This window comes from Pseudophryne corroboree, chromosome 8 (genome assembly GCF_028390025.1).
Source record: "Pseudophryne corroboree isolate aPseCor3 chromosome 8, aPseCor3.hap2, whole genome shotgun sequence".
NCBI lineage: Eukaryota > Metazoa > Chordata > Amphibia > Anura > Myobatrachidae > Pseudophryne > Pseudophryne corroboree.
Genome location: NC_086451.1, coordinates 179,185,090 through 179,199,751, shown reverse-complemented (window position 1 = coordinate 179,199,751; position 14,662 = coordinate 179,185,090). Strand labels below are relative to the sequence as shown.

The window sequence follows — 14,662 nt, the reverse complement described above, 5'->3', positions numbered from 1 at the left end:
AGTTAAATCTCCTTAACTTGACGAGGGTGTGCCCGAGCAGCCGCCCTCCCCAGCCCTTTCCCAACACATACTTATCTTGCATATGAGATCTCTTGATCATGAAGATAGTTCTCACAAGTTGAGGTTCATCCTGGCCCCGCTCCCCGCTGGAGAGCGCTGATGGGGACAGCAGCGGGGCTTCAGCAGCAGGGTGAGTATGTGTGGCCAGAGACCTCCCTTCCCATGTGCAGGCCTGCAGAGTGTGCCGCGCAGGATGGGGCATGTGACACTCTCCCTCCCTGGGGCTCTTCCAGATGTAGCTCCTCAGCAGTATTTTTCCCGGGCTGCGCGGCGCTCTCCCCGACTGGCATCCACCCTGGAACACTGTCTTCCTCAACGCAACATCAGCAGGGGGCCCGGGCCTCATCACCATCCCAGGTCTTTCTCATGTATGTATCATGTATGTGTGTGTGATATATGTATGAATCATATATGTTTGTGATATATATATATATATATATATATATCTATCGTATGTGTGTGTATATATGTATCTATCATGTATGTATGTATGTATGTATCTATCTTGTATGTATGTGTTCTATCTATCTATCTATCTATCGTGTGTGTGATATATGTATGTATCTATCATGTATGTGTTATATGTATGTATCACACCTTCCTCTATACATATACATACATACATACATACACACACCTATATCTGTACGTACACTGACATACACACACCAACATCTATACATAAATACGCTGACCCCTAAACGTACACCAACGTACCCACATGTGAATCTATACATACATGTGCTGACACCTGGACATACACTGATGTACCCACACCTAACATCTATACATACACATGCTAACAACTGGACGTATACAGACGTACCCACATTTGCATCCATGCATATATAGATGTAGGTGTGTGTACGTCAGTGTACGTCCAGGTGTCAACGCGTGTATGTATAGATGCAGGTGTGGGTACGTCTGTGTATGTCCAGGTGTCAGAATGTGTATGTATAGATGCAGGTGTGGGAACGTCAGTGTAGGTTCAGGTGTCAGCGCGTGTATGTATAGATGCAGGTGCTTGTATGTCCAGATGTCAGTGCATGTATGTATAGATGCAAGTGTGGGTACGTCGGTGTATGTCCATTTGTCAGCGCGTGTATATATAGATGCAGGTGCTTGTATGTTGGTGTATGTCCAGGTGTCAGCATGTGTATGTATAGATGCAGGTGTGGGAATGTTGGTGTATGTCCAGGTGTCAGGGCGTGTATGTATGGATATTAGGTGTGGGTACATCAGTGTATGCCCAGGTGTTAGCGCATGTATGTATAGATGCATGGTATCTCCTATGCAAAATAAGTATGACTTGGGATAGAGCTGGGGAGGGCCGCTGCTCAGGCACATCTCTGTCAAGTAAAGGAGATTCAACTGAGGCAGCACAAGGGAACTCTCATCTGGGGACAACAACTGCAGGGAGAACACATATTTTCAGATGAACATGGGAGGGCAGAAGGCTGCCTAATACTGAAGCACCCCCAAACAACAAACCAAATGCAACAACTAGTGCAAGCATTCCTGGGGGAAGGCCTGCAGCAGATGGATTTGCATATGGTGATGTCATCCAAGCAGTGGGTCAAAGTTGGCTTCAACCCTCGTCTGCATATGAAAAGAGAAAAGGGGCGTGCAGGGCATGGCGGCCTTTTGCGGCGCTTGTATGACCCCTAGTTCGCATTAAACACCTCCACCCTCCTTCGGTGTGGGGCTATGCCCCAGCCCCTGAATCATTCAAGCTGATTTCTTGCAGCAGCTGGGCACTGTAACAGCTCCAGAGCTGCTCTGTAAGGCAAGTAAAAGGGTGTGGGCCCTGCAGCACTACCTGTAGTTTGCATTGTGCGTTGGAAGGCACAAAGTAAGCAGACGGGAGAAGTCAGGATAGTGCGCAGGGGCATAGAAGGGAGCAACTCAAGAAAAGAGAAGTGGAAACAGACAGCAAACTAGGCTGGAGAGAGACCTGAGACAAAGAGATCTGAATTATACGAGAGCCGACCAGGGGAAACACAAATTATGCAGTCAAGTGTCCAACATTTGGGGAAACCGCAGGAGCAGCACACCCAGAGTGCAATGGGTGAGCCTTGCCCTGGGAGAAGCACCTTCATGATCATAGTATCTCACCTGGCAGGTAAGTAGGAGTTGGGCTAGAGCTGGGGAGGGTCGCTGCTCGGGCACCCCCCTGTCAAGTGAAGGAGATCCAACTGAGGCAGCACATGGAAACTCTCGAAAGAAGAACAAGGCTAGAGGAAGATCTGAGACAAATAAATCTGACTTTTACCAGAGCTGACCAGAGGAAAGCACAAACACAGTCCCCCACTACCACAAATAATGCAGTCGAGTTTCCCACATTTGGGGAAATCACAGGGGACAGCATACCCAGAATGCAATGAATGAACCTCACCCTGGGAGAACAATCTTCATGACCATGGTATCTCCTATGCAAAATAAGTATGATTTGGGATAGGGCTGGGGAGGGCCGCTGCTCAGGCACATCTCTGTCAAGAATTTATAAAGTCTATACATATATATAACCAAATGTCAATATATATATATAGAACCCAGCGCTCCTATCAAAACGTATCTATTTCACCAATTTGTTGCTTATTTAATCTTTATACATCTATTAATTTTCACCATATATTATAAAATGCTGCTCCCATAGGTAGTACTGTTCTACCAATAATAAACCAAATTTTAAAGATAATCACACTTGTTATCAAGGGAGCGCAAAAAATAAAATATACAAGCTCTTTATTTTTAAAAAATATATATAGACAGAAGAAACCCACATTCAATAAAATACAATGGAGTCAACATATATAGGCACCACTATCCATATCTAAATGTAATCAGGATCTATTTCATATTGCCCTTGATGACAACGGAATGTTTATTAAAGTGTCCAAAAAATCCTCCTGGATACAGCTGTTGTAATTTAATCGTTACTTTCCAATTGTAATTGATACATTAAATTCCTTCTTGTGGATGAACAGCAACAGTTGTAACCAACGCCTCTTATTTACTGCAGTTAAAGTTCATATGTAACTCACGTGAGTAATGAAAGAAAACAGGGGGAGAGCGCTGTGATGGTTGGTGAAACACAGCGGTATGCTACGACCCCCGTTAACCGTGGCTGGATCTTATTGGCACTCGCGGTCGGGATATTTCTCCCTGCCGTGGGGTAGAGACCTCCTTTTGCTTGGTCTCAAATTGCTTTTTCCCCTTCACCGCTGTCTTTACATCAGACGTCCGCCGTGATGTAGCTCGTTCATGAACGGGCTTATATCTCAGCAATCAGAGTGTCCGGTAATCACTTTCTCCGCTGTTATCCAAGAGCGGTTTCGTCAGAGGATACATCAGCAGCCTAGCAGGCTCTTTTTAAAATGCACCGGACCAATAGCATTACTAATTAGTTGATTGGATACATACATGTACTAATTGGATGCATACATGTAATGACCCACATATGGAACAACTTTCTAATTGCAATTGCACATATAAAGGCATTTCATAATATAAAAATAAGCAACATGGTGATTAAAAATAATAATAAAATAAGCAACAAGGTGGTTTAAAAAATAACAGAAAATATATAATCTATATACAGATTAACCTATAATCTTTCAATCAATACCTCATATCTATAATCACATATACATAATTCAGAGACTCAGCACTAAGGATCCCCATTTACTTATATAAAACCTTTTAGGGTAACATAAATCCATGCCACTACTAAAGCAGTTCTTGTGGCGCAGGGGAAACATCAAATGCACTCTATGCAGCTAGTCCCAAATTCGAATCCAACCCGCTCAGCTTAACATCCATATTATTTATTTACTTTTAATGGGATCATTCTATCAATTCATTTTTACCTTTAATTTTTGTTAATATTATTTCTATATTTCATTATTTTAACCCCTGGAATAATTACATTGCTGTTTAAACAACAAAAAGAAATGAAGAAAAAATAAATATTAAACAGACAATTTAAGGATTCGAAGATTTAAATATTTAAAGATTTTAAAATTTAAAACAGGGAGGGGGGGGGGGGGAGGGGGGCCTTTTGGGAGAAGGAGGGAAAAAAAAATAGAAAAAAAAAATATATATATAGAACCAAGAGAAAGTGTAAAAAGAGGATGGAGGAAGAAATCTGATGTTCATCATTACTAGTGGATTTTACTAAAGAACTTTAAAGGAACACACACAACAGGATTATACAGTTTCATCCTAAGAGGAAAGCTGTTTCCAAAATAGCTACTTCTAATAATTTTGTTTATTTATTAAACATACAATAAATGGATATTCAATAAATAATATATTAGGTAAATCAATAGATAAAATCTTCAGAGACTGCCAATGTTGTTCAGTTCGATGCTCTCATTCAGACCATCAGGTGTAAGGGTACCCAAAGAAAAAATCCAAAATGCCTCCCTTGTCAAGTAAAGGAGATTCAACTGAGGCAGCACAAGGGAACTCTCATCTGGGGACAACAACTGCAGGGAGAACACATATTTTCAGATGAACATGGGAGGGCAGAAGGCTGCCTAATACTGAAGCACCCCCAAACAACAAACCAAATGCAACAACTAGTACAAGCATTCCTGGGGGAAGGCCTGCAGCAGATGGATTTGCATATGGTGATGTCATCCAAGCAGTGGGTCAAAGTTGGCTTCAACCCTCGTCTGCATATGAAGAGAGAAAAGGGGCGTGCAGGGCATGGCGGCCTTTTGCGGCGCTTGGATGACCCCTAGTTCGCATTAAACACCTCCACCCTACTTCGGTGTGGGGCTCATGTTGGCTATGCCCCAGCCCCTGAAGCATTCAAGCTGATTACTTGCAGAAGCTGGGCACTGTAATAGCTCCAGAGCTGCTCTGTAAGGCAACTAAAAGGGTGTGGGCCCTTCAGCACTACCTGTAGTTCGCATTGTGCGTTGGAAGGCACAAAGTAAGCAGACGGGAGAAGTCAAGATAGTGCGCAAGGGCATAGAAGGTAGTGGCTCAAGAAAAGAGAAGTGTAAACAGACAGCAAACTAGGCTGGAGAGAGACATGAGACAAAGAGATCTGAATTATACGAGAGCCGACCAGGGGAAACACAAATTATGCAGTCAAGTTTCCCACATTTGGGGATATCGCAGAAGCAGCACACCGAGAGTGCAATTGGTGAGCCTTGCCCTGGGAGAAGCACCTTCATGATCATAGTATCTCAAATGGCAGGTAAGTAGGAGTTGGGCTAGAGCTGGGGAGGGTCGCTGCTCGGGCACCCCCCTGTCAAGTGAAGGAGATCCAACTGAGGCAGCACAAGGGAACTCTCGAAAGAAGAACAAGGCTAGAGGAAGATCTGAGACAAAGAAATCTGACTTTTACCAGAGCTGACCAGAGGAAAGCACAAACACAGTCCCCCACTACCACAAATAATGCTGTCAAGTTTACCACATTTGGGGAAATAACAGGGGTCAGCATACCCAGAATGCAATGAATGAACCTCACCCTGGGAGAACAATCTTCATGACCATGGTATCTCCTATGCAAAATAAGTATGATTTGGGATAGGGCTGGAGAGGGCCGCTGCTCAGGCACATCTCTGTCAAGTAAAGGAGATTCAACTGAGGCAGCACAAGGGAACTCTCATCTGGGGACAACAACTGCAGGAGGTACACATATTTTCAGATGAACATGGGAGGGCAGAAGGCTGCCTAATACTGAAGCACCCCCAAACAACAAACCAAATGCAACAACTAGTGCAAGCATTCCTGGGGGAAGGCCTGCAGCAGATGGATTTGCATATGGTGATGTCATCCAAACAGTGGGTCAAAGTTGGCTTCAACCCTCGTCTGCATATGAAAAGATAAAATTGTCATGCAGGGCATGGCGGCCTTTTGCGGCGCTTGGATGACCCTTAGTTCGCATTAAACACCTCCACCCTCCTTCGGTGTGGGGCTCATGATGGCTATGCCCCAGCCCCTGAAGCATTCAAGCTGATTTCTTGCAGCAGCTGGGCACTGTAACATCTCCAGAGCTGCTCTGTAAGGCAAGTAAAAGGGTGTGGGCCCTGCAGCACTACCTGTAGTTTGCATTGTGCGTTGGAAGGCACAAAGTAAGCAGACGGGAGAAGTCAGGATAGTGCGCAAGGGCATAGAAGGGAGCAACTCAAGAAAAGAGAAGTGGAAACAGACTGCAAATTAGGCTGGAGAGAGACCTGAGACAAAGAGATCTGAATTATACGAGAGCCGACCAGGTGAAACACAAATTATGCAGTCAAGTGTCCAACATTTGGGGAAACCGCAGGAGTAGCACACCCAGAGTGCAATGGGTGAGCCTTGCCCTGGGAGAAGCACCTTCATGATCATAGTATCTCACCTGGCAGGTAAGTAGGAGCTGGGCTAGAGCTGGGGAGGGTCGCTGCTCGGGCACCCCCCTGTTAAGTGAAGGAGATCCAACTGAGGCAGCACAAGGGAACTCTCGAAAGAAGAACAAGGCTAGAGGAAGATCTGAGACAAAGAAATCTGACTTTTACCAGAGCTGACCAGAGGAAAGCACAAACACAGTCTCTCACTACCACAAATAATGCAGTCCAGTTTCCCACATTTGGGGAAATCACAGGGGTCAGCATACCCAGAATGCAATGAATGAACCTCACCCTGGGAAAACAATCTTCATGACCATGGTATCTCCTATGCAAAATAAGTATGATTTGGGATAGAGCTGGGGAGGGCCGCTGCTCAGGCACATCTCTGTCAAGTAAAGGAGATTCAACTGAGGCAGCACAAGGGAACTCTCATCTGGGGACAACAACTGCAGGGAGAACACATATTTTCAGATGAACATGGGAGGGCAGAAGGCTGCCTAATACTGAAGCACCCCCAAACAACAAACCAAATGCAACAACTAGTGCAAGCATTCCTGGGGGAAGGCCTGCAGCAGATGGATTTGCATATGGTGATGTCATCCAAGCAGTGGGTCAAAGTTGGCTTCAACACTCATCTGCATATGAATAGAGAAGAGGGGCGTGCAGGGCATGGCGGCCTTTTGCGGCGCTTGGATGACCCCTAGTTCGCATTAAACACCTCCACCCTCCTTCGGTGTGGGGCTCATGTTGGCTATGCCCCAGCCTCTGAAGCATTCAAGCTGATTTCTTGCAGCAGCTGGGCACTGTAACAGCTCCAGAGCTGCTCTGTAAGGCAAGTAAAAGGGTGTGGGCCCTGCAGCACTACCTGTAGTTCGCATTGTGCGTTGGATAGAGATGAGCGGGTTCGGTTCCTCGGAATCCGAACCCGCCCGAACTTCAGCTTTTTTTACACGGATCCGAGCGACTCGGATCTTCCCGTCTTGCTCGGTTAACCCGAGCGCGCCCGAACGTCATCATGACACTGTCGGATTCTCGCGAGGCTCGGATTCTATCGCGAGACTCGGATTCTATATAAGGAGCCGCGCGTCGCCGCCATTTTACACGTGCATTGAGATTGATAGTGAGAGGACGTGGCTGGCGTCCTCTCCGTTTAGAGAAGAAATAGATAGGAGAGTGAGAGTGAGACAGTGACACTTCATTTACTGGAGCTTAGGAGGAGTACTCAGACAGAGAGTGCAGAATTTTGCTGATAGTATTAGTTAGTTATACTAGTGACAGAGTGAGACAGTGACACTTCATTTACTGGAGCTTAGGAGGAGTACTCAGACAGAGAGTGCAGAATTTTGCTGATAGTATTAGTTAGTTATACTAGTGACTGACCAGTGACCACCAGTGCAGTTTTATATTATTTAATATAATCCGTTCTCTGCCTGAAAAAACGATACACAGTGACTCAGTCACATACCATATCTGTGCTCAGCCCAGTGTGCTGCTGCATCATCTATGTATAATATCTGACTGTGCTCACACAGCTTAATTGTGGGGGAGACTGGGGAGCAGTTAGGTTATAGCAGGAGCCAGGAGTACATATTAAAATTAAACAGTGCACACTTTTTTTCTGCAGGAGTGCCACTGCCAGTGTGACTGACCAGTGACCTGACCACCAGTATATAGTATACTATATTGTATTGTGAATGTCTGCCTGTAAAAGTTAAACACACGTCGTGTGACTTGTGTGGTGTTTTTTTATTCTATAAAATAAAAAACTCATTCTGCTGACAGACAGTGTCCAGCAGGTCCGTCATTATATAATATATACCTGTCCGGCTGCAGTAGTGATATATATATATATTTTTTATATCATTATTTATCATCCAGTCGCAGCAGACACAGTACGGTAGTTCACGGCTGTAGCTACCTCTGTGTCGGCACTCGGCAGTCCATCCATAATTGTATACCACCTACCCGTGTTTTTTTTTTTCTTTCTTCTTTATACATACTACATCTCATTATCATCCAGTCTATATTAGCAGCAGACACAGTACAGTACGGTAGTCCACGGCTGTAGCTACCTCTGTGTCGGCACTCGGCAGTCCGTCCATAATTGTATACCACCTACCCGTGGTTTTTTTTTTCTTTCTTCTTTATACATACTACATCTCATTATCAACCAGTCTATATTAGCAGCAGACACAGTACGGTAGTCCACGGCTGTAGCTACCTCTGTGTCGGCACTCGGCAGTCCATCCATAATTGTATACCACCTACCCGTGGTTTTTTTTTCTTTCTTCTTTATACATACTACATCTCATTATCATCCAGTCTATATTAGCAGCAGACACAGTACAGTACGGTAGTCCACGGCTGTAGCTACCTCTGTGTCGGCACTCGGCAGTCCGTCCATAATTGTATACCACCTACCCGTGGTTTTTTTTTTCTTTCTTCTTTATACATACTACATCTCATTATCAACCAGTCTATATTAGCAGCAGACACAGTACGGTAGTCCACGGCTGTAGCTACCTCTGTGTCGGCACTCGGCAGTCCATCCATAATTGTATACCACCTACCCGTGGTTTTTTTTTCTTTCTTCTTTATACATACTACATCTCATTATCATCCAGTCTATATTAGCAGCAGACACAGTACAGTACGGTAGTCCACGGCTGTAGCTACCTCTGTGTCGGCACTCGGCAGTCCGTCCATAATTGTATACCACCTACCCGTGGTTTTTTTTTCTTTCTTCTTTATACATACTACATCTCATTATCATCCAGTCTATATTAGCAGCAGACACAGTACAGTACGGTAGTCCACGGCTGTAGCTACCTCTGTGTCGGCACTCGGCAGTCCGTCCATAATTGTATACCACCTACCCGTGGTTTTTTTTTTCTTTCTTCTTTATACATACTACATCTCATTATCATCCAGTCTATATTAGCAGCAGACACAGTACAGTACGGTAGTCCACGGCTGTAGCTACCTCTGTGTCGGCACTCGGCAGTCCGTCCATAATTGTATACCACCTACCCTTGGTTTTTTTTTCTTTCTTCTTTATACATACTACATCTCATTATCATCCAGTCTATATTAGCAGCAGACACAGTACAGTACGGTAGTCCACGGCTGTAGCTACCTCTGTGTCGGCACTCGGCAGTCCGTCCATAATTGTATACCACCTACCCGTGGTTTTTTTTTTCTTTCTTCTTAATACATACTACATCTCATTATCAACCAGTCTATATTAGCAGCAGACACAGTACGGTAGTCCACGGCTGTAGCTACCTCTGTGTCGGCACTCGGCAGTCCATCCATAATTGTATACTAGTATCCATCCATCTCCATTGTTTACCTGAGGTGCCTTTTAGTTGTGCCTATTAAAATATGGAGAACAAAAATGTTGAGGTTCCAAAATTAGGGAAAGATCAAGATCCACTTCCACCTCGTGCTGAAGCTGCTGCCACTAGTCATGGCCGAGACGATGAAATGCCAGCAACGTCGTCTGCCAAGGCCAATGCCCAATGTCATAGTACAGAGCATGTCAAATCCAAAACACCAAATATCAGTAAAAAAAGGACTCCAAAACCTAAAATAAAATTGTCGGAGGAGAAGCGTAAACTTGCCAATATGCCATTTACCACACGGAGTGGCAAGGAACGGCTGAGGCCCTGGCCTATGTTCATGGCTAGTGGTTCAGCTTCACATGAGGATGGAAGCACTCAGCCTCTCGCTAGAAAACTGAAAAGACTCAAGCTGGCAAAAGCACCGCAAAGAACTGTGCGTTCTTCGAAATCCCAAATCCACAAGGAGAGTCCAATTGTGTCGGTTGCGATGCCTGACCTTCCCAACACTGGACGTGAAGAGCATGCGCCTTCCACCATTTGCACGCCCCCTGCAAGTGCTGGAAGGAGCACCCGCAGTCCAGTTCCTAATAGTCAGATTGAAGATGTCAGTGTTGAAGTACACCAGGATGAGGAGGATATGGGTGTTGCTGGCGCTGGGGAGGAAATTGACCAGGAGGATTCTGATGGTGAGGTGGTTTGTTTAAGTCAGGCACCAGGGGAGACACCTGTTGTCCGTGGGAGGAATATGGCCACTGACATGCCTGGTGAAAATACCAAAAAAATCAGCTCTTCGGTGTGGAAGTATTTCAACAGAAATGCGGACAACAGGTGTCAAGCCGTGTGTTGCCTTTGTCAAGCTGTAATAAGTAGGGGTAAGGACGTTAACCACCTCGGAACATCCTCCCTTATACGTCACCTGCAGCGCATTCATAATAAGTCAGTGACAAGTTCAAAAATTTTGGGGCGACAGCGGAAGCAGTCCACTGACCAGTAAATCCCTTCCTCTTGTAACCAAGCTCACGCAAACCACCCCACCAACTCCCTCAGTGTCAATTTCCTCCTTCCCCAGGAATGCCAATAGTCCTGCAGGCCATGTCACTGGCAATTCTGACGAGTCCTCTCCTGCCTGGGATTCCTCCGATGCATCCTTGCGTGTAACGCCTACTGCTGCTGGCGCTGCTGTTGTTGCTGCTGGGAGTCGATGGTCATCCCAGAGGGGAAGTCGTAAGCCCACTTGTACTACTTCCAGTAAGCAATTGACTGTTCAACAGTCCTTTGCGAGGAAGATGAAATATCACAGCAGTCATCCTGCTGCAAAGCGGATAACTGAGGCCTTGACAACTATGTTGGTGTTAGACGTGCGTCCAGTATCCGCCGTTAGTTCACAGGGAACTAGACAATTTATTGAGGCAGTGTGCCCCCGTTACCAAATACCATCTAGGTTCCACTTCTCTAGGCAGGCGATACCGAGAATGTACACGGACGTCAGAAAAAGACTCACCAGTGTCCTAAAAAATGCAGTTGTACCCAATGTCCACTTAACCACGGACATGTGGACAAGTGGAGCAGGGCAGGGTCAGGACTATATGACTGTGACAGCCCACTGGGTAGATGTATGGACTCCCGCCGCAAGAACAGCAGCGGCGGCACCAGTAGCAGCATCTCGCAAACGCCAACTCTTTCCTAGGCAGGCTACGCTTTGTATCACCGCTTTCCAGAATACGCACACAGCTGAAAACCTCTTACGGCAACTGAGGAAGATCATCGCGGAATGGCTTACCCCAATTGGACTCTCCTGTGGATTTGTGGCATCGGACAACGCCAGCAATATTGTGTGTGCATTAAATATGGGCAAATTCCAGCACGTCCCATGTTTTACACATACCTTGAATTTGGTGGTGCAGAATTTTTTAAAAAACGACAGGGGCGTGCAAGAGATGCTGTCGGTGGCCAGAAGAATTGCGGGACACTTTCGGCGTACAGGCACCACGTACAGAAGACTGGAGCACCACCAAAAACTACTGAACCTGCCCTGCCATCATCTGAAGCAAGAAGTGGTAACGAGGTGGAATTCAACCCTCTATATGCTTCAGAGGTTGGAGGAGCAGCAAAAGGCCATTCAAGCCTATACAATTGAGCACGATATAGGAGGTGGAATGCACCTGTCTCAAGCGCAGTGGAGAATGATTTCAACGTTGTGCAAGGTTCTGATGCCCTTTGAACTTGCCACACGTGAAGTCAGTTCAGACACTGCCAGCCTGAGTCAGGTCATTCCCCTCATCAGGCTTTTGCAGAAGAAGCTGGAGACATTGAAGGAGGAGCTAACACGGAGCGATTCCGCTAGGCATGTGGGACTTGTGGATGGAGCCCTTAATTCGCTTAACAAGGATTCACGGGTGGTCAATCTGTTGAAATCAGAGCACTACATTTTGGCCACCGTGCTCGATCCTAGATTTAAAGCCTACCTTGGATCTCTCTTTCCGGCAGACACAAGTCTGCTGGGGTTGAAAGACCTGCTGGTGAGAAAATTGTCAAGTCAAGCGGAACGCGACCTGTCAACATCTCCTCCTTCACATTCTCCCGCAACTGGGGGTGCGAGGAAAAGGCTCAGAATTCCGAGCCCACCCGCTGGCGGTGATGCAGGGCAGTCTGGAGCGACTGCTGATGCTGACATCTGGTCCGGACTGAAGGACCTGACAACGATTACGGACATGTCGTCTACTGTCACTGCATATGATTCTCTCAACATTGAAAGAATGGTGGAGGATTATATGAGTGACCGCATCCAAGTAGGCACGTCACACAGTCCGTACTTATACTGGCAGGAAAAAGAGGCAATTTGGAGGCCCTTGCACAAACTGGCTTTATTCTACCTAAGTTGCCCTTCCACAAGTGTGTACTCCGAAAGAGTGTTTAGTGCCGCCGCTCACCTTGTCAGCAATCGGCGTACGAGGTTACATCCAGAAAATGTGGAGAAGATGATGTTCATTAAAATGAATTATAATCAATTCCTCCGCGGAGACATTGACCAGCAGCAATTGCCTCCACAAAGTACACAGGGAGCTGAGATGGTGGATTCCAGTGGGGACGAATTGATTATCTGTGAGGAGGGGGATGTACACGGTGATATATCGGAGGATGATGATGAGGTGGACATCTTGCCTCTGTAGAGCCAGTTTGTGCAAGGAGAGATTAATTGCTTCTTTTTGGGGGGGGTCCAAACCAACCCGTCATATCAGTCACAGTCGTGTGGCAGACCCTGTCACTGAAATGATGGGTTGGTTAAAGTGTGCATGTCCTGTTTATACAACATAAGGGTGGGTGGGAGGGCCCAAGGACAATTCCATCTTGCACCTCTTTTTTCTTTTATTTTTCTTTGCATCATGTGCTGTTTGGGGAGGGTTTTTTGGAAGGGCCATCCTGCGTGACACTGCAGTGCCACTCCTAGATGGGCCCGGTGTTTGTGTCGGCCACTAGGGTCGCTTATCTTACTCACACAGTCAGCTACCTCATTGCGCCTCTTTTTTTCTTTGCGTCATGTGCTGTTTGGGGAGGGTTTTTTGGAAGGGCCATCCTGCGTGACACTGCAGTGCCACTCCTAGATGGGCCCGGTGTTTGTGTCGGCCACTAGGGTCGCTTATCTTACTCACACAGCGACCTCGGTGCAAATTTTAGGACTAAAAATAATATTGTGAGGTGTGAGGTATTCAGAATAGACTGAAAATGAGTATTATGGTTTTTGAGGTTAATAATACTTTGGGATCAAAATGACCCCCAAATTCTATGATTTAAGCTGTTTTTTAGGGTTTTTTGAAAAAAACACCCGAATCCAAAACACACCCGAATCCGACAAAAAAAATTCGGTGAGGTTTTGCCAAAACGCGGTCGAACCCAAAACACGGCCGCGGAACCGAACCCAAAACCAAAACACAAAACCCGAAAAATTTCCGGCGCTCATCTCTAGCGTTGGAAGGCACAAAGTAAGCAGACGGGAGAAGTCAGGATAGTGCGCAAGGGCATAGAAGGGAGCGGCTCAAGAAAAGAAAAGTGGAAACAGACAGCAAACTAGGCTGGAGAGAGACCTGAGACAAATACATCTGAATTATACGAGAGCCGACCAGGGGAAACACAAATTATGCAGTCAAGTTTCCCACATTTGGGGAAATCACAGGGGCAGCACACCCAGAGTGCGATGGGTGAGCCTTGCCCTGGGAGAAGCACCTACATGATCATAGTATCTCACCTGGCAGGTAAGTAGGAGTTGGGCTAGAGCTGGGGAGGGTCGCTGCTCGGGCACCCCCCTGTCAAGTGAAGGAGATCCAACTGAGGCAGCACAAGGGAACTCTCGAAAGAAGAACAAGGCTAGAGGAAGATCTGAGACAAAGAAATCTGACTTTTACCAGAGCTGACCAGAGGAAAGCACAAACACAGTCCCCCACTACCACAAATAATGCAGTCGAGTTTCCAACATTTGGGGAAATCACAGGGGTCAGCATACCCAGAATGCAATGAATGAACCTCACCCTGGGAGAACAATCGTCATGACCATGGTATCTCCTATGCAAAATAAGTATGATTTGGGATAGGGCTGGGGAGGGCCGCTGCTCAGGCACATCTCTGTCAAGTAAAGGCGATTCAACTGAGGCAGCACAAGGGAACTCTCATCTTGGGACAACAACTGCAGGGAGAACACATATTTTCAGATGAACATGGGAGGGCAGAAGGCTGCCTAATACTGAAGCACCCCCAAACAACAAACCAAATGCAACAACTAGTGCAAGCATTCCTGGGGAAGGCCTGCAGCAGATGGATTTGCATATGGTGATGTCATCCAAGCAGTTGGTCAAAGTTGGCTTCAACCCTCGTCTGCATATGAAAAGAAAAAAGGGATGTGCAGGGAATGGCGGCTTTTGC

The 14,662-nt window shown here is 46.1% G+C and overlaps 8 non-coding genes across 8 annotated transcripts; all 8 read right to left on the bottom strand.

Moving 5' to 3' along the window:
• Positions 1-2,027: 2,027 nt before the first annotated feature.
• On the bottom strand, positions 2,028-2,190 carry LOC134952932 (U1 spliceosomal RNA). Its single transcript, XR_010185304.1, has one exon. It is a non-coding gene; the product is annotated as a U1 spliceosomal RNA (small nuclear RNA).
• A 152-nt stretch (positions 2,191-2,342) lies between these two features.
• Positions 2,343-2,506, bottom strand: LOC134950384 (U1 spliceosomal RNA). Its single transcript, XR_010183312.1, has one exon. It is a non-coding gene; the product is annotated as a U1 spliceosomal RNA (small nuclear RNA).
• A 2,611-nt stretch (positions 2,507-5,117) lies between these two features.
• LOC134953646 (U1 spliceosomal RNA) lies at positions 5,118-5,280 on the bottom strand. The gene has a single exon (XR_010185698.1). It is a non-coding gene; the product is annotated as a U1 spliceosomal RNA (small nuclear RNA).
• Positions 5,281-5,432: 152 nt separating this feature from the next.
• Positions 5,433-5,596, bottom strand: LOC134951324 (U1 spliceosomal RNA). The gene has a single exon (XR_010184086.1). It is a non-coding gene; the product is annotated as a U1 spliceosomal RNA (small nuclear RNA).
• Positions 5,597-6,267: 671 nt separating this feature from the next.
• Positions 6,268-6,430, bottom strand: LOC134953055 (U1 spliceosomal RNA). The gene has a single exon (XR_010185395.1). It is a non-coding gene; the product is annotated as a U1 spliceosomal RNA (small nuclear RNA).
• Positions 6,431-6,582: 152 nt separating this feature from the next.
• Positions 6,583-6,746, bottom strand: LOC134951791 (U1 spliceosomal RNA). Its single transcript, XR_010184466.1, has one exon. It is a non-coding gene; the product is annotated as a U1 spliceosomal RNA (small nuclear RNA).
• Positions 6,747-13,843: 7,097 nt separating this feature from the next.
• Positions 13,844-14,006, bottom strand: LOC134952839 (U1 spliceosomal RNA). Its single transcript, XR_010185229.1, has one exon. It is a non-coding gene; the product is annotated as a U1 spliceosomal RNA (small nuclear RNA).
• A 152-nt stretch (positions 14,007-14,158) lies between these two features.
• On the bottom strand, positions 14,159-14,322 carry LOC134951023 (U1 spliceosomal RNA). The gene has a single exon (XR_010183837.1). It is a non-coding gene; the product is annotated as a U1 spliceosomal RNA (small nuclear RNA).
• Between the last annotated feature and the right edge of the window lie 340 nt (positions 14,323-14,662).